General features: G+C 35.3%; 1 protein-coding gene across 6 annotated transcripts in view; it reads left to right on the top strand.

Moving 5' to 3' along the window:
• The window catches only part of ZC2HC1A (zinc finger C2HC-type containing 1A), a 190034-nt gene that overhangs the window by 108089 nt on the left and 62454 nt on the right, over nucleotides 1-19491 (top strand). The window contains exon 18 of one of the 6 annotated variants that reach the window (XR_013367108.1): nucleotides 4310-5340. The exons of the other annotated variants lie outside the window; for them this stretch is intronic. The gene's annotated coding sequence lies outside the window, so the exon portion shown is untranslated. Of the gene's footprint in view, nucleotides 1-4309; nucleotides 5341-19491 lie in introns of those variants that run through there. 6 annotated transcript variants of the gene reach the window in all.

The raw sequence follows: 19491 nt of genomic DNA, 5'->3' as shown, positions 1-19491 counted from the left end.
GATAAAAGAACATCCATCAATAACCTCCTTAAGAGAAAATTCATCTTCCTTTTTCATGAAGTCACTATAAATAAAACCTAGCAGAATAAGGGCTTGTGAATAAGTCAAGGAGAAGACATATAAATTCCACCCTAAACTTTGACCCCAAATGTGAAGAATCTCTTGGGAAAAAGTATTCATAAAGCATTTAGAATTTTTATTGGTATATGAAAAGGGATACATTCTAACTCCTTCAAGTTAGTATTTTTCTGTGTATGAGGGAATTAATAGCATTTTGAAAGAATTCCCAAATGAGGTTTTAAATTAGTGGTTGATATTCTGATAAGCTGAACATTTTATTTTATAAGACAGATGGACAGGATTAAACATTCTATGAATTTTTATATGCTAATGTTTTATGATTGGAGAAATGGAGTGGTTACTATAATGTTCACTGGTTAGACTCATAGACTCAATGAATTGTGCAAAAAAGTCGACACAGAGACAAAAACAGCACATAGTTTGTGAATTACAACCAATATATATTAGAAGAGAGGACGTCTCAGGATCATTTATGCAATGTAATAGAAAACATTGAAATAAAATGATAGGAATGTTTCCTTAAAGGAAGAATTGTTAAAGATTAATCAATGTCTTTTTAATTGTTCTATAGTCTTTAGTCAAATTAGTCAATTAGTGGTAAACCTGAAAATATTTTCTTGATTAATTATCCAAAATATTTTTGCCCAACCTAATATGACTATTATTTATAATCTGAGATCTGGGTGCTAGCTATCTTTCTTCTATGGATATTTTTTGAAGTTCCTATGACTTAATTTTCCAGGCATAATACACAACGTATTTCAAACACAGGCCCACACAGACATACCACATACACATAAAGCCTCATGTGTTCTGTGTAGTCGCACAGGGGCCTGTGTGGAAGGGCTCCCTCTTTGGTTTAATACTCTGCTATAACTGTCTTGGAATTCTTGATTATTTTTGGAGAAGGGGACTTTCATTTTCACTTTGCATTGGGCCCTACAAATTCTGTAACTGATCATGCATACACATACATGCATGTCTTCAAGGTGGTTGCAGTCCAGTGGGGAAAACATTATGTTAAATGCATGACTTTAAAAGATAAAGACTATGATGAAAAGGGAAGGATGAGATGTATTTCAAACAAGGGTTTAAGGCAATCTAGATCCATTTGAAAAATTAGTGAAACTAGGAACCAGAAAAGGTTAATTTACCTGTCTGGTGGAAAAATAAGCTCTAAGTGGATGACCTATAATTCTAAATCGTATCTGTTTGATTTTTCAATCGTATCTGTTGAGCTTGAGGATGGATTTTGAATTTTATCAAATGACTACTGAGAATATATTTACATGGTCATGTTTTTTTCTAGTTGTCTTTTAAAGAAATTATAAATTTACGGTACTGTTAAATTCAAGGTGCTAATATCTAACAGACTTCCCCAATTTTGTTTGTAATTGGTAAAGGTTTGTTCTTCATATGATATTTAGCTAGGCTTGGGCTATTTTGTAAAATTTTCTTAGTTTCATAAAAGGATGTGGAAATTCTATTGTTTTCTAAAACGGTGTTTAATCATTATATGAACTTTTTGTTTCTGAATGATCTACTCGAATTTAACAATGAGGTATACTTGATTTCATGGGATGCAGCCCAGGGGTAGGATGAGACTGTCAGTTTGAAACATTAGAAGAGTCAAAAGAAAAAAAAGTTTCTTACAAGGCTGAATCCGAATATTAGGAACTCTGCCAAAAATATGTATGCCCGCGTATCGATGATTTCAGGAGCCATGAAAATGAATGAAATCATCCAACTTAGAAGAAGAGAGAGAGAGAGAGAGAGAGCAAATGCCAGGAGGGACCATGAGATACAAACGTTAGGGGAAGATGGAGAAACGGGTGCTCACCAACAAACTGACAAATAGTGGAGAACGGAGTGGGAGAGGCAGAAGTCAGTGTCCCTGGATAGAATTTTAAAATAGGTTAAGTAGTTAGAATTTCCAAATGTCACAAAAAGATCGAACAAAATGAAGATTGAGAAGTGTGTCCACTGATGCGGCAGGGTAGAGATTGTCCGTGGTCCACATGACAAGAGTTTGAGAAGAGCAGGGTAGATAGAGGCAGTATTCCAATTTGTGGGGTACAAGGAAAGATGTAAAGAGAGGAGACAACTTTTAAAAGATCTGTGGCAAAGAAAAGAAATAGGAATGATAGTTTGAAAAGCATAATGGAAATTTCCATTTTCATGCATGAGAGGTACTAGAGCATATTTACATATTAATTGGTAAAATTCCATTCTTTGGAAGAAGTAGGAAAGGATGGAACCTAGAAACTCAAGATACCTGGTTTATTTTTTTCATATCCTCCCTTCATTGTTCGCCCCTCTTTCATTTTAGTCCCTAAATTGTGTGATTCTAAACAATCGGAATCCATTATAAATCTGGTGTCTAATTTTGTGTTTCTTATTGAAATGTCCCCTCTAACCTCAGTTGTGTACTCTGGGTGGAGTATTGGCTAGTGTAAGAGAGAAATAGTTCCCAAATTGCCTTTCAGAAGGAGAAGCAATATCTTACGTAGTTTGCATTATCCAATCCTTTTTTCACACTAATGGATATATTGCTGGCAATCAGAAGTTTCCTTTATATACTAAATTTTGGAGGAACTGTGCTTTTAACCATTGCCTTTATAGATGATTAATTAAGGAAGATTACACTTAGGACCATTTTCTTCATGTAAATTATTTGAAGAAAATGGAAAAATATTCTCCTTTATTACTTTAAAATCCCTGGACAGAGTCCCTTTATATCATCCAGTTACTATGTGAAGATACTGAGTTGTTCTTATGAGCCCTTTGGACAACAGTGACAGTGTCTTATTCAACCTGGAATTCTCTGAAGTCAATAGAATTCCTTTCAAGTTACAAATTCGTCCTAAGTATGACTTGTAGAAAATGGAGATATCAGACTGCACAAGTCTTGACTTGCTGTTCTTACAGAGAATCAATGCTCTGGGCAAACCCGTGTCAATATCTAAGAATGTTATAATACTAAGTACTGACTGGCATTAATATGTCTAAGGTTCTGGTAGGTTTGTCAATATTGTTATTTAATATAAATTTAGACTTTTAAAAAAAGATTTACATATTTATTTTGGAGAGAGAGAGAGAGCCTGAGTGAGCAGGAGGAGAGGCAGAGAGGGAGAGGGAGAGAGAATTTCAAGCAGACTCCATGCTGAGCCCTGAACCCACATGGAGCTCGATCTCACCAATCCTGAGATCAGGCCCTAGAGCCAAAACCAAGAGTCGGTCGCTTAACCAACTGAGCCATCCAAGCACCCTGAATTTAGTTAGACTTCTTTTTCTAACGTGGAAGGCTGTGTGCCCTATTTAAATCCTTTTATTGATGAATTAGAAAATTAGTTCAATCTGCCTCTCCTTATGGCAAGCCAAGTTGTTGCAGCACATTTGTCATTGCATTGGACTATGATTGGACTCTCAGAACATCCATTAACTCATGTATGACGAGGAATGATTAAGTGTTTTGCAGTAGTAATTAAGTCCATAAATGGTAATCTAAAACGAGCTTATACTTCCTTGAGTTCTCAGGGTATCAGTCATTGCTCTATGCCAATAGTGTGTTGATTAACTGGCATCCCATGAGCCTGGAACTACCACTAACATGCTTGCCTAAAATTTTAACATATTAGCTGGTAGTGACATATACACCTCAATGAGAAGAGCACAAAAATGGAAGTCTTCGAGAGATCAAAACACTGAGCTGTTGAGTTGGTGTATCAGAAAATGGTTTCGTCAAACAATGGAGCCGAGTGTCATAGGTTTCTTGAGTAATATGCCCTCTGAAATGGCAGTTCTATGTTTTGATTTCCTTATTTATTTTACTATGTTAGCAATTCTCCCTAATGTTTAACTAAGAAGTTTTATAATCATGTCTTCCTCATTAGATTATTTTTCTGACAAACACTTTTGTTCCTAGTCTGTCTTGGATAAGATATTGTTTTTACCAATGAAATGTAATGTTTTCTATTTCTTATTTCCTTCTTTTCAGAATGATACTCTGCTTCATTTTCATTCAGAGACTTTAAAACTTTTATTCATATTAGAAAAGTGAAGATCCTTTGCTTCCAATTCTAAACTACCCCATATTAGAACTTTTTTTAAAATTTTAAAGTAAACTTTATGAAATTAGGGCTGTTTACCAAAAACAAATGTATCCTCATGTATTAACCTATTTGAATTTGCTTTCTAATATTTTGAGTATATATTTTTTTCATTTTAGGTACATGATCCAAGTGACCTATGATGAAACCTAACCAGAAATCAAGACAAAAACAATATTGTGCATACTGGTACATTGATCATTTAAGAACAGTCCTCTGAGACTAGAGGTTTTTGCAAGCATTATTCAATAGCTCTGAGATATAAACTGGTGACTTTATTTATTTTTTTTAATTTTTTTTTAATATTTATTTATTTATGTATGATAGTCACAGAGAGAGAGAAAGAGGCAGAGACACAGGCAGAGGGAGAAGCAGGCTCCATGCACCGGGAGCCTGATATGGGATTCGATCCCGGGTCTCCAGGATCGCGCCCTGGGCCAAAGGCAGGCGCTAAACCGCTGCGCCACCCAGGGATCCCAACTGGTGACTTTAAAGTAAGATCTCCAGACAATCAAAACAAAGCAAAATTGAGGACTTTGAAGAGCCATAAGACACTATCAGAAGGCAAAAAAATATTAAAGGGCCCAAAAATATCTCAGGAGGTTTAAACTAGAAAAGCACTAGGAGATAACAGAGTAGAGCAAATTCATAATTTTGCTACTGTTATGGTCTCAGTTTGCAAGCTCCTGGGAGACTCCCAGGTGTAATCTGAAACTGGCCCATGTCCTCAGAGGGGAGGGAGAGACAGAAGAAAGAGGCAGGCCACTCCAGGGGGGCAGGGGGCTTGTCTTGGATGTCAATAAGACAAGTAGATCTCCATGCCTGCCCAAGTTTATATAGATGTGGCTTCAATCACATATGCCATCTAGATGATCTTAATACTACATCACTATTTCAAGCCTATATCCTCTGGGAGGTGGAGAGGCAAGCAGAGCCAACATTCCAAGGGTTGGGAGCAATGAGAGCAGTGAGGAATCTCTGATTTGAGGGTCCAGTTCAAGGCCAAACACCAGTCACATCCTCCCAGCGACCTCTTCCAATATAATATTATAGTTGCTTCGTGTTAATATTAATTGAGACTATCTTCTTTATGACATTAGTTTTCTCTAGGTCTTTTGATGCCCTTAATAAATATTTGTTTTGACTTTAATTTGGCTTAATACAATTCTCTTTTTTCCTCCTTCTAATCTTTACTGAATATTAAACTGTAAAAGGAAATAAACCTCATGACAAACCTGTTCTTACAAGCAGATCTTTTTGGCAGTTCTCATTTGGTACTTTATTCTACTGTGGGGTGCAGCTAATTCAACACACCATATCATTAAACGGAATTAACTGGACCTTTGCTTTTCCACGGTAGTAAGTACTAACTCAAACTGTGTTTTTCTGCAATGGATTGTTGCTGAAGTGAGTATCTTCCACTGAAAAAGCACAAACAGAATGTGGTATAGCTGTTCTGGCAGTGCATTTTATGTTACTAGAAATAAAGATCAGATAGCAAGAACACAAAATGGTCATCAGTTTCACTCTTTCATTGGTATTTAAAACATCCTGAGCTGCTTTTATCTGCTTACTACTCTACATGTGCTGTATACATTCTAGGAAGAGGTACAAAGGAAGTGTCATAAGGATTGCTTTTGCCATCCTGAACCTCAGTAATCAGGGGTTACCCTTTTTCCTGAGAATAGTCAAGATTAGCACATAAATGTGTTCAAGTCTTTCCCAACCCTAAATAACACTTCTTTTAATTCTGCACATAGTTATCAAGTAACACTATCTGCCATACACTGTCCTAGGTACTTGAATAGATCAGTGTATAAAACAGACAAAAATAATTTCTGTTAAATGGAGTTTACATTCTAGGGGAAACATAAACAAGAGAAAAGTAAGAATTCTATAAAATTCAAAAAATTACTAAGGTCAATGGAAAAAAAGTAGGCTCAGGGCAGGGGATTTGTGTCAGTGGAGTGGAGAGGGTTGGGGAAGAGAGGTGTGATTTTGAATAGGCTTCAATAGGAAGGTGACATTTGAACAAACACTGAAAGGAGGTAATTGAATGAGTTGCATGGATGTCTGTAAGAGGCGTCTTCTGGAGAGAAGAAATCCAGCACCAAAGCTCTAGGGTAAAGATGCCTGAAGTCTTTAAGCTGTCGGCTTGTAATTACTTTCCTTTCTCCTTCATTTCTTTTGTACCAAACTCACTGAGTAGTTTACATTTCCAGTTTCCACTCCTATTCATTTTCACTCCACCACACCCCGACTTCTGTCTACCATTTTCCAGCTCCTCAGTGAATTAGTTGGTTAATTGTTGATGATGTTACTCCTTAAATTGACTTTAAAAAATTTTTTATTTGACAGAGAAAGGGAGAGCACAAGCAGAGGGAGTGGCAAGCAGAGGGAGAGGGAGAAAAGGGAGAAGCCAAGCAGGAAGCCCAATGCAAAGCTCAATCCTAGGACCCTGGAGTCATGACCTGAGCCAAAGGTAGATGGTTAACCTACTGAGCCACTCAGGTGACCCTTAAATTGACTTTTGAAAATTATAAAAACAGGCATGTAACGTATAAACATATAATAAATGGAGAGAAGCAAAATTAAAAAATTAACACTCCATCTAGACATCACATTTACAATGGTCATGCCGTTAAAATATATTTTTAACCAAAATGAGATCAGATTATACATCTTGTTCTACAACATGCTTTGTTTTCATTTATCTGTTTCTACCTTTATATTTTGGTAATTCTTATCTAATACATAGATACTCATATTTCCAAAATTGACTCCCAAACATCTATTATATTGGAGCTTTGGTTTCTTCTTTTCATGGATTATTATTTGGAGACCACAATCTGAGCACTAGAAGTATTCAATGCTTCTAGACCATTTAAGTAGTCTTAGTGGAAAATTTACAGGTTAGTGTTGATCTTTCTTTTTCTTTCTTTCTTTTTTTTTTTTTTTTTTTTTTAGTATGTTATTTACTTATTTATGAGGGACACAGAGACAGAGGCAGAAACACAGGCAGAGGGAGAAGCAGGCTCCTTGTGGGGAGTCCAATGCGGGACTCGATCCAAGGACCCCAGGATCATGACCTGAGCCAAAGGCAGATGCTCAACCACTGAGCCACCCAGGTGCCCCAGTTTTGATCTTTCTATTTATATTTTAATAGTTCAGCTTTTTTCACCTAATTTCTTTATTTTTCACTTTTTTCTTTCACTGAAGGATATTGACTCCTGATATTAATTTAATTCCTTGTTTTTTAACAACAGATATAAAGTAGTTGCAAAACATTAATATTAATATTACATTAAACAATATAACTTCTAATGTAATTCTAAATTGCCTACATAGTTCCTTCTGTTCTTTGAACACATCCCCTAAGGACCCTACAGGCTATGGTACATCTACCCAAGTTTCTCAAAGATATCTCCAACTCAACCTATACCAACATATACTTATTTTCTACCTCATTTTTCCCACTCTATATCCTTCCAGAATATTTAGTTTAAATGTACATTTTATCCCCCAGGCTGGAAACCTAAGGATGATAAATTAACAACTAGAGCCTATGTGATACTATTTGCTTGCTACTAACTGTCCTCTATCATCCATTCCTGCTACCTTTGTTTAGTCAATAGGAATCATTTTCTCCTCCACTACAAAACCTCCTTAAAAGACGTTTCTTTAAAAAAAAAAATGACTATGTCACTCCCTGCTTAAAGTTTTTCTATGACTTCCTGTTTCCTAAGACAGTGTCCATAGGCACTCTGCATGGAATACAAGGTTCTTCATGATTTAGCTCCACCTTTCTGCCATCCAGTTATTTAGACAGACACCCCATCAACATCCTGAATCCTCAAGCCATTCAGACTGCCAGGGTTCCCTAGAAGACCTTGCAGCCTAGAGTGCCCCTGTCTACCTATTCTGCAAGTTAAGCTCAGGTATTATATGCTAAGAGATATTCTATTTAATGTCACTTGTATGGACTAGGTCTTGATTTTATCAAATTCTTAGTAGCTATATTGTAATCATTTTGATGATTTTCTTCCTCAATGTGAGGTCCTTGAAAAAACAGATTTCTTTTTTGTTTATGGTATCTTTTGAGCCCAGAACAAGGTTATCTTGCCTTATGTGTTTGATGTGTGTTGAATGAACGGATGGCTACTTCTGCTGTTGTATGTGTTACACTATTAGGCTTTCAGTTTCCTGAGAATAGACACCCATCTTATTTGTGGTCCTATTCTCAATGGTTAGCACAATCCCTGGACATCACAGGCCCTAAGTAAGTACACGTATATCCCATTTTATATTAGACATAGGTGCATGTATTCATGCTAATATATTTACTCAACAGCTTATAACTAGAGTTTAGATTAATTGGAATGTCTCACTTAGAAATTCAAGATTCAGACAGATTAAACCTCTTAGACACATTCAGTTTGGTTGTATATTTGAACAACAAATCTATTATGATTTCATCATGCATAACTGATATCAAAGTGACTAGTATATTTGCCTATGTTAAAAATGTGATATAAGAGATAATTCCTATCTTGAGAAATTAAGTGTTTTCAAACTTTACATAATCTAGATAAAATAACACTATGAAAATGAAACAAGGTTTTCTTTTTTAAAAAAGAGGGTCTCCAAATGTATTTTATGTCAACTAAAAATATATATATATTTGTGTGTGTCGTATGTATTCTATAACTGAGAAGTAGATATAAGGAAATCTCAAAATGAAGGGGAAGAGAATTGAGTTAATTATGAAATAGCTAAAAAAATTATGAAATAGCTTCCATTTACATATACTATTAAGTTGAAAATATTATAGTTTTTTTAAAGGTCTGCTTTGGTTATTTTATCCTCCTATTCCTTCCCACAAACAATTTGAAATCAAGGAGACTGGTTATAGAAATTATTCTAGAATCACTTGTTTTTATTTATAACATTTGGTTTATTGGAATTATTTGGTTATAGCAATATTTATGATGACTAATAGTGGTTTCTAGGCAGCATTGTAAATAGAATTTTATGTGTCTTGGCAGATGGAAGGTGATGTTGCATAAAGAGAGTCTATAAAATGTTTCATAGACTAGTGTAGGTGTTGGTTTTGCTGTTGGTTTTGAAGTTATTTGTATCTTGGGCGAATTTAAAAAATATTCTACCGGAATTGGATGGGCAGTAATTTGATAACCTTCATACTACATTCATTGATGAAAAGATATTTGTGTCAACTTGTAATTAATTTGGTCAGCTCTCCTCCGTATTGTCCAAAATATACTAATTACTTTCAAAGTATGAAATACACTTATGTGTCACTATATTTTAGTGGTATTTAGTAGCTATATTTTAATAATGCTGATAGGGTAAGGGCAATCACAAGAAGAAACTATGCTTTAAGACTGAAAATTAATGCTGCAATAGACACATATTGAACAATATGAATATTGCTATAATATCTTGATTAGTAATAGAAGGTATTATTAACATTTTAACACTCTGGGATTTTTGCCTCCTAATTTTTTTCCTTTCCTTTTAAAGTGGCTATCTTGTGAATTTATATGTCTATTTTATGTTCATGCTAGCACTTTTCAAAATGTATTTTGGAAACCCCTATTGAGTAGGCTGCAGAGCCTCTAGTTACTTTTCAAAATTTGGGATTGGTTTGATTTTTCAAAGACACTGAAAAAAATTCAGAAACGAAAAGAATTCTTAAAAAATAATAATTATTTTTAGCAGGGTCACAAATTCAAATGGCTACAGGGGCCTGTAGGTTAACATAAGGCTATACAGCCTTCTAGGGACTGCAGTGCCTGCCTGGAGAGCTCAGGCCTTGTCTAAAGGACACCAGAATAGCAGTATCAGCATTGTCTGGTTTTCAAGTCCTGCAAGCAAGCCTGAAATTTTTCATATTTACTGGAATTTCCCAAGTTTTGAATGTTGGTTCAATTCCTTTGAACACTTTTTTGGAATATCTGCTTTAGAGTAATACCTCTTCATAGTGCTTATGCTCTATGTAAGCTTAAAGTTTTCATCAATTAAACTCTCTTCTTTTTTCTCTCTAATTTATTAGAAGCTTTATGGCAAAGTATGAGAACAAAGAGTAAATATATCATATGGTCTTTTATCAGTGAGGCCTTCTCCCATATAAAATAGCAATCCCCCCTACCTTATCCCTATATATTTTTCTTCATATCATTTATCAGCATTTTACAGATTGCATATTTTCTTGTTTGTTCATTGTCTTTTCCTCTCCACCTTGTTATAAGCTCCATGAAGATAGTTTTTTGTTCATAGATATATATTTAGTTCCCAGAACAACTACTGACAGGTAGTTGGCCCTTAATAAATATCCACTGAATGAATGAATATTCCACAGATAATCAACTGCATGGGGGAAATAACTAACAATTATGGATATTTAATCTTGGCCAGAAAAGACATAATCAGCAATACAACCAATGAGCACTGGCTCATACTGGCCTATGGGAGCTGATTTATGTGTCTCTTTTTAGATCTGCATTTAGTGGTGTTCTGTTGGTTACCTGAAGCCAGCTATGGTGAAAGTATTTCTGCTCCAGAAACTAGCAAATGATACAAACATGTCATTTACCAGCACACTCCTGGACACAAGGGTTGTGAGATAATGGCTTAGCAAAAGAAAATACTTTTAAACATTGAAAGCTATCCAACAGAGGCATAGCCTAACATACAGGCAGTATTTAGGTCTATTTTAAAGATTTGATTCTTCAGACTAAACATTGTAAAATTTACTCAGGCATGTAGTTTATAATGCCCTGCAGAAATAATTAAATTTGATCTTTTTTTTAATTGAATAAAGTAAGCACAGGTGTTTTATAGTCTCCTTATACTTCCACTTACTTATAATAAGCATAGTATGTCAAGTATTTGTAGGTATATTTTTATCTCCTATTATTTCTGCTTGTTTTCACTCATAAAGCCTTGTTTCTTTGTGTGCTTGGTTATGGTCATATCATTGTATGCTAGACATTATTTTTAGAAACCTCATTTATAGAACTAATTGGACGTCTAGAATGATGGACATCCTTCTTCAGAGAGAACTTTTATTTTCTTATGCCAGATAAATAGAGGCATTTCCAATCTAGGAGCATCTTAATGTGAGTTCAAAGTTTGAAGTTTGTTGGACCATCCAGATGATGAAAAACCAGGTTATGCATCTATGCAAGGGTCGTGTTACTGACAGTGCCATTCCAATGAAGGTACAACTTCTTGGTGTCTCAGTTTAAGGTAATGAATGATTAATTAAAGTCTTCATTTTTGAACTCTAATTTTCTGATTTTTCCCTTTTTGAGGGGTAGAAAAGCCTTTTCTTGATTCTTATTTTGGCTGCAATAACTTTTGTTGAGAGGGGGAAAAGGGACAGATATTTAAATATCTGTTTTTTTTTAACCTGCATTATCTCCACTTATTAAGTCTTCTTTCCCCGTCTGTCTTTATTTTGTTATCTGCATCTCTTGCTAAATTCAGAGGATGTTTTTTTCTATCCCTTAGAAATGGGTGGTTGCTATAAAACTATGTACCAATGCCAAGGTGGAAGGGAGTGGTTTGAAGATCTGCTCTTTAGCATCCAGACTTCTTAACTCCTTTCTATCTTGTCTTCCCCATCATCCTTTCTTCTACTTTGCTTACCGTTATGAAGTTCAGTCCCTCAGAGGGTTTTTTTTTTCTCTAGAAAGTGATTTCAGACTCCTATGAAGGGCCAAGGAGGTAGGTGGAAACAGCAGTAGCTTGTCTGTATGGTAGGGTTTTAGGGTGGGAATCACACTAAGTTACATAAACACTTGTCTCCAAAGCCTCATTGTTAACCACACTCCTTACTCCTTCCTTCCAAAGAATCTAACCAAAAGCTTTCTGTTGAGATGAATCCATTCTCTTCTAATGATAACATTTCAGCAAGTACATGCATATACACATACAAACATACAAACATACATACATACATACATACATACATCTTTCCTCACTCTACTAACCTCTTGTTCTCTGTCTTTGTGAAATTTTAATTTTTTAGTCCTTTAAACTTTGGGATATTTCTAGACATTGAAGATAAATGCATATCTCAAGCTGTCAAGGCAGGTAAAATTAGGGTTTTAAATGTTTTCTATGGGCTCCCATCTATTGTCATGTTTTCTTTAGCCACTGTTATGCTCATTTTCAGATCTGTATTTCTAATCTAGATCCCATTTCTTTACTATTGCTACTACTACCACAAATAATACTAATAAAAGCAAACACTTAAATAACACTTATTAAATGCCAACCATTGTTCTAAGTACTTGACATATATTAACTCATTTAAGTCTCATTTCTATGAGATAGTATATCTAGTTATTTTTTGCCACAATAGCTGTGTAACAAACCACTCTAAAACTTAAACGTGTAAAACAATTTCCAATAGCCATTTATTATATTTCACAAGTCACTGTTTCTGCTGAGGTGGGTAAAGCCTAAAAGATGTTGGCCTGGCTTATTCACCTATTTATAGTCAGCTGCCTAGTTAGATTGAGTTGTCAGTCTAGGATGGTCTCAGATAAAACAACTTGATCCTTTTCTATGTGATTTTGAAAAATCACATGGAAAAAAAACTAGCCTAGGATTATTCTCATGGCTACAGCAAGATCCCAAGAGAGAAAGAATGGAAGTCTTGAAGTCTAAGCTCAGACTGCACACTATCACTTCCTACATACTCTATTGGACAAAGCAAGTCAAAATACCAATCCAAGTTCAAGAGATGGGGAATAGATTCTGCTTCTTTATATGAGCTGAGAAGTCAGATGTCAAGTGTATGGATCCAATAAAGAACTGGAGCCATTTTTGCAACTTTTTCCACAGATAGGTACTATTATCTTTATTTTAGAAGAAACTGAGTTATGGAGAGCTAATTAAGTGATTGGGGGTCATGGAGTAATTAGATGATGGCATTAGTATTTGAATTCAGGCAGTCTAGCTTCAGTTTGTGCTCTTAACTCCTACAATCTACTGTCTCTCAAGTGGAATATTAAATCAGTTGGTGGAATGATAGAAGAGGAAAGCCAAAAGGTATCAAAAGGGCTTTGAAATAACTCTATAGCCTGAAGTCATAAGAAGGGCTGAAAGAGCTCTTCACAAAGAATGAACAAGCCATGTAGGAGAGAAATGAAGGTTACTGTAAGAAGATGACACTAAAGACTCTCTTTGTAAAAAAAAAAAAAAAAAAAGATTTGCATGTCCTCTGTGGGTTTTGGAAAGAGAGAAGGCATGCCATTGAAGGTGGATGGTTTACCAGGAGCTGCAGCGTGTTAGAACCCATCTCATTACAGTAACTGGAAGGAGGGCACAGTAAACAAAGAAAGTCACATACAAGGATAAGATCTCTGTGGTATGAACAGTTGGGGAAAGGGTTCTGCAACTTTTTGTACCAGCTGCAATATTAACTTTAAATCTTGTAGTCTGGCTGATTAAGTTAGTTTATAATACTCAGTTTTTGTATGAAATTAAGATGGAAATATGATCCCCCCCTCCTGAGTTAACATACTGACATACCTAAATGTGTTATGTTGTAGATATTCTTAATTTTTAACTTCTCTTTGTATTGCTCCCTACAATAGTGTCTTTCCTTATCTCTTAGTTTCCAATTTTTCCACCTCCATTTTTTTTGTAGCAGCCAAAGAAATTTTTTAAAATGCATAGTTGATCATAGCACTCTTCTGCTTAAAAATTATCAGTAGTGCCCATTATCTTCAGAGTGAAGCCTGAATTCTTTAAGGATATTTATCAGATGGCTACTGTTTGCCTCCCAACCTATTTCTTACCTTCCTTTCTCTCCCAGCTAAATACCTTGCAGAATTGCAAATGCGTCATACAGTTTCATGTCTCTTTCTCTTTGCTTACATTGCTTTTTTGACAAGAAAAATCTTGATGAACACGGGTTTCCTTCCTTCCTCTCTTCCTTCCTTTCTTCCTTTTTTCTTTTTTCTTAATCTTTGCCAATTTGAAAGGTTGGCAGAGAACAATACTGAAATTGGAAAGGCACGTGATGAGTATCAGTCAAGAAAATTGTGAACAAAACTATTACTTCTGGGCTAAGGCACAGAAAAGATTATGTGTGATTCTCTTATCTCTTTTCATACTTCATTGACTAAGAAGGGCACAGGTTTCAGATGAAAGCATTATAAAGTTAGTGGGACCTTCCTCAGTCTAGATCCCTAAGTAGCTATGTGAAACAGAGCTCCTCCTCCAATCTGTGATAAACTTGCTGCATGAATGAGAAACCAATTTTCTTTTAATAAATTATGGAGATTTGGAGATTAATGTGGTGCCACATCATAACCTAGGCTATCATAAAAAATATTATTACATCATTGTTTTTAATTTTCATCCTTACCATTACTAATGAGTTTGAACTTAACGTACATTTATTGAACATTTATATATTATTCATGATCTTTAGTACTTGTTTAGTGAAATTCCTATTCATGTCCTTTGCCTATTTTTCTATCAGGCAATTCATATTGGCTTATAAAAACCTTTATGTATTAGGTTACATTAACACTTTTAAGTCATTTATGCTAACATAATTTTTCCAGTTAATTAGTTGCATTTTTATCCTATGATGTATTTTCATGTTCAAAAGTTTTAAAATAATATATAGAGTAATTTATAAATTTTTAAAATTATTTCATAATTTGGAATGAGAAAGGCCTTTTGATTTGATAGATGGGGGTGCCTGGGTGGGTCAGTCAATTGAGCATCTGCCTCCTGCTAGGGTCATGGTACTGAGGTCTTGGGATCAAGGCCCGCACTGCTCCCCTGCTTGTGCTCTCTCATACTCTCTCATACTCTCTCGTGCTCTCTCTCTCAGATAGATAGATAGATAGATAGATAGATCGATCCTTTAAGGAAAAAAGAAACCTGATAGATGGATTTTTCTCTAGTATTTTTTAAAATTGAGATATCATTGACATAACATTGTATTAGTGTTAGGTGTATCATATAATGATTTGATATATGTAAATATTGCTAACTGATTACCACAATAAGTTAGTTGACATCCATCACCACACATAGTTACAGAATTTTTTTTATGTTGAGAACTTTTGAGGTCTCCTACTATTTTAGTAACTTTCAAATATGCAGTACAATATTGTTAACTATGGTTTCCATGCTGTACATTACATCCCAGATTTGTTTATTTTAAAACTGGAAGTTTATACATTTTCACCACCTTGACCTATTTATCTAGTTAATTCTCTTAAATATTTCCTATTTTTTTAAATATGAAATTTCTGTAATCAATTATGTTGATGCATGCTGTTTAGTAAGGATATATACAGCTTTGTAGTGACTACATTTATCTTAAAACTTAGCTCTTTAACGTTAAAAGACAACTTTGGTGGCATGCTTATTTGAATTATTTTTTAAACAACATCCTTATGACATTAAATATTTATTTAGTGCATTTAGAACACCTGAGCCATTTAGCATTTTGCTGAAGGTCTGTCTGCCCACTCCAGGAGTGCAGAGCACACCAAAGGAGGACATGCAGGAAGCAGAGACATATCCAGTGGTAAGGGGAAATAGCCTGCATTCTGTGATGCAAGCAGTCTGGAACTGGAAAGGGAAACAGCTCTCTTCCTCCGTAGCTCTTTGGTTAGCACTTGATTTCTTCACTTAGTCATATTCAGCCTTTTATGTGATAGTAAAATATAGATTGAGGACAGAGAAGCATTTTGCTAATGGGCTAATGGGAAACACCCTTGCTTTTCTTTCTTTCTTTTACCTTTTTTTTTTTTTTTTTTGCACTTTTGTAAGTGAAACAGTAATTTATAATCATGAAGACTTTGACTATGCTTGGAGATAAACATGGTATAAATAGCGAAAAATTATCTCACATTTTTCAGTTATATATCATGTGTTCTAAGATTTACACTAGGTTGTAATAATACTCACTTCTCTAACCAAGTATATGTAGATGTTTCCTTAACACAAAGATCTGATGAGCACCACACAAGATCTGTAAGAACCTACAGAACTGAGATCCAACAAATTGCAGTCAGAAATGTGTCTGAGTGATGATCGTGGTATAAAGGCAGTGAAAGAGACAGAGGGAGAGAGGTGGAGATTGAGAGAGAGAGAGAGAGAGAGAGCACTGAGATCCTAACTGGAAAGAGCCTCACCAGAGATAGGTTTATTTACTGGGTGTGCAGTCTTCTGCTTTAGCAGTAGGTCTTTGTTTTTCATGAGATGGACCATATCCCTACTCTGTCTTAGCCTGACTCACCTTGCAAAGAATTTTAGATGACTCTGGGCTACAGTAGTCCTGGGGAAAAAGGGAAGAAGCCTTAGTATCACCAACACAGGGAGCTGGTAATAGCAGCCACATAACCATTTTTTTGCAATTGTAGAAATATCAGGTCCTGCTGTGTCAGCTTTAAGTATTGCTTCCATTATGGTTTCCCAGGAAGTTACAGTTGGAAATCTACATAGAATTGGTCTGTTGGTTTATTTATTTATTTATTTATTTTTTTGGTCTGTTGGTTTAATATTAGAACTAAAAAATATTGGCAATTGTTTTATCAGTTATTGTTTTTTGAAATCTATTGTATTTTAACATCTGGAAGAAGTGGGGGAAAAAAACCCACATATGCATCAGTGAATCAGTGATGTTTTATGCTTTAAAGACGAGTGTTCCAAAAAAAAAAAAAAAAGAAAAAAAGACGAACGTTCCAAAAACTGACAGGATCACATTTCTAAACTTCTCAAAATACAGACTAGTTGCTTAAATAATTGGGTCTGATTTCTCCAATTTTATATCTCAAAAGCAAGTTTGTGTACTCTGCAAATCAGAAAGCATTATCATCCTTTATCACAAATTGATACTTTATTAATATAAAAATGTAGTTGCAACATGGCCACCTATAGTCAGCAGGTGGTCTAAATACCTCCAGTATTGTGTGAGAAATTACTTTAGTGAACTTTATACTTATAGCCTCAAGTACACCGCCAGGTATGTTATCTGTATAAGAGGTCACAGAACAGACAAGTTTATAAACTAAATTATATCTTGAGCTACATGTTTCATTAAATAAATTTAAAATAAATTGTGACAAGCAAAAAGTAAAAGTAGGATTGGTTTAACAATCTAAGAATATGAGGCCAGCAGGGTGGAAAACTCACACTCCTGAATACTAGGAGATCACAAGCCAAGTTGGATTTCAACAAAGATTCAACTATTTGGAAATATCTTGTTGATTATCTTAGCTTTGAATCAGAATTTGTTTCTCTATAAAACTAAGAGTACAAAGACTTATAGAATAAAAACTTTATGTAAACAATGAGTAAGGTGCTAAGCAAATGTAAAATGTTCTGTTTTTGATATTATCAGCAAGGTTGCTCTGAAAGCACAACATTCTTGTGGTAAATCACATTGTGATAATGAGTTCCTCAGTTAGATTTATTCATTCATTTACTCATGTAATTATTCATTGATTTATTATGTATTAGTGTACTTTAAGACAGTGGGAATAAAACAGGGAACAAAACAGCAAATATTCCTGCTTTAAAGAATTTCCATTCCAGTAAGGGGAGAGAGAAACAATAAAACAAAATAAATAATTGAGTTGCATGGTATGTAAGAAGGTTATAAGTACAATCCAGAAAAAATAAAGCAAAATAAAGATGCTTGAATAACGGGGTTAGGAGTTGCAATGAGGGTAGGCCTCATTAATAAGGTGATGTCTGATATAGAGTGAACCATATGGATTTTTGCAGTGGAAATGCGAGAACATTTTTGTGTTAAGAAGAGATGAGATTTGGGGCTCAGTGGTTGAACATCTGCCTTTGGTTCAGGTCATGGTCTGGGGTTCTGGGATCAAGTTCCACATCAGGCTCCCCACAGGGAGACTGCCTCTGCCTTTGCCTATGTCTCTGCCTCTCTTTGTGTGTGTCTCATGAATAAATAAATAAAATCTTAAAAAAAAATGAGATTCTAGAATTTATTTGAAGACAGGGCCATTAGGATTTGTTAATAAGTTGAATGTAGGCTGTGAGAACAGCCAGTGCAAAGGCCCTGAGACATAAGAGTTCCTCATTTCTTCTAGGAACACTAGGTAGTCCATTGTAGCTAAAGCAGAAGGATTGAGGGGAAGAGCAAGACACTAGGAGATCAGAGAGGTAATGGCAGGATGAGATGTGTAGGATTTGTAGGCTTTTACTTGAAATGGGAATTACTCATTTTATATGTAGGGTTTTATATGCATATTTATTTTACATGCAGGTTTTAAGCAGAAGAGTGACTGGCCATGGCTGACATTTTAAAATGGTCCCTCCGTCTGCCTTGTTTAGAACAAGCTGGAGTGGGTTAAGGGTGAAAGCAGGGAAACCAGTTCGAAGGATGTTGTAATAATCCAGGTGAGAGAAGGTAGTGACAAAGTTCAGGGTGATAATAGTGAGGATGTCAGGGAGAGGTTAGATCCTATATATAATTCAAAGAATGAGTCATCAGGATTTGTTAACAGAATGGATGTAGGGTATGAAGAAAGAAGAATCAAGGCAAGTCCAGGGGTTTTGATCTGAGCACCTGAATGGATGGTATTGGCATTACCAGAGATGGGGAAAGGGTCAGCATCTGAGAGAAGAGAAAGCTCTGTTTTGGATATAGTGATCTAAGTTGTAAGCATCACATTAGAACCTTAGATATATGAATATGAATATGTAGTTCACAGGAGAATTATGAGCTGCAGATATAAATCTAAATGTTCTCCGTGACAGGGTGATATTGAAAGCCATGGATCAGGATAAATTCACCAACGCAGTGAAGGTATTTTAAAAATGGAGCTAAAGGACTGTATGGAGATGCTTGGGCATTAAAATGTCTGGGGGGAGAGGAAGGGCTGAAAAGGAAACCGAGTAGAAATAATCAGTGACGGGGGTAGAAATTCTGGAACATGTCTTAAAAGCCATGTAAAGAACCATTTTCAATGCTTCTTTGTAGTTGATCAAATAAGCCGAAAATTGAGAGTGGATCAGAATTGGATTTAGTAATCTGGAGGTCTTTGGAGATGTTGATCTGAGCATGGTTCAGAGAGTGGCAAAGGCAGGAGAAGGAAAGGAGCAGGGGATAGCATGGACAAGGCACGGAGCAACAGGGTGGAATCTGAAGGGAGAGATGGGTTGAGAGTTGAATGCTTGTGTCCTCTTCCTTCTTTTTTTTTAAGCTTAATATGTAAGAAATAACATACTTGAACACAAATGGAAATGATCCAGTATACAGTGGGAAATT

The sequence above is a fragment of the Canis aureus genome, chromosome 28 (assembly GCF_053574225.1).
Source record: "Canis aureus isolate CA01 chromosome 28, VMU_Caureus_v.1.0, whole genome shotgun sequence".
Taxonomy (NCBI): domain Eukaryota; kingdom Metazoa; phylum Chordata; class Mammalia; order Carnivora; family Canidae; genus Canis; species Canis aureus.
The sequence above is the reverse complement of the archived record's forward strand: the minus strand, read 5'-3'. Positions and strand labels throughout refer to the sequence as shown.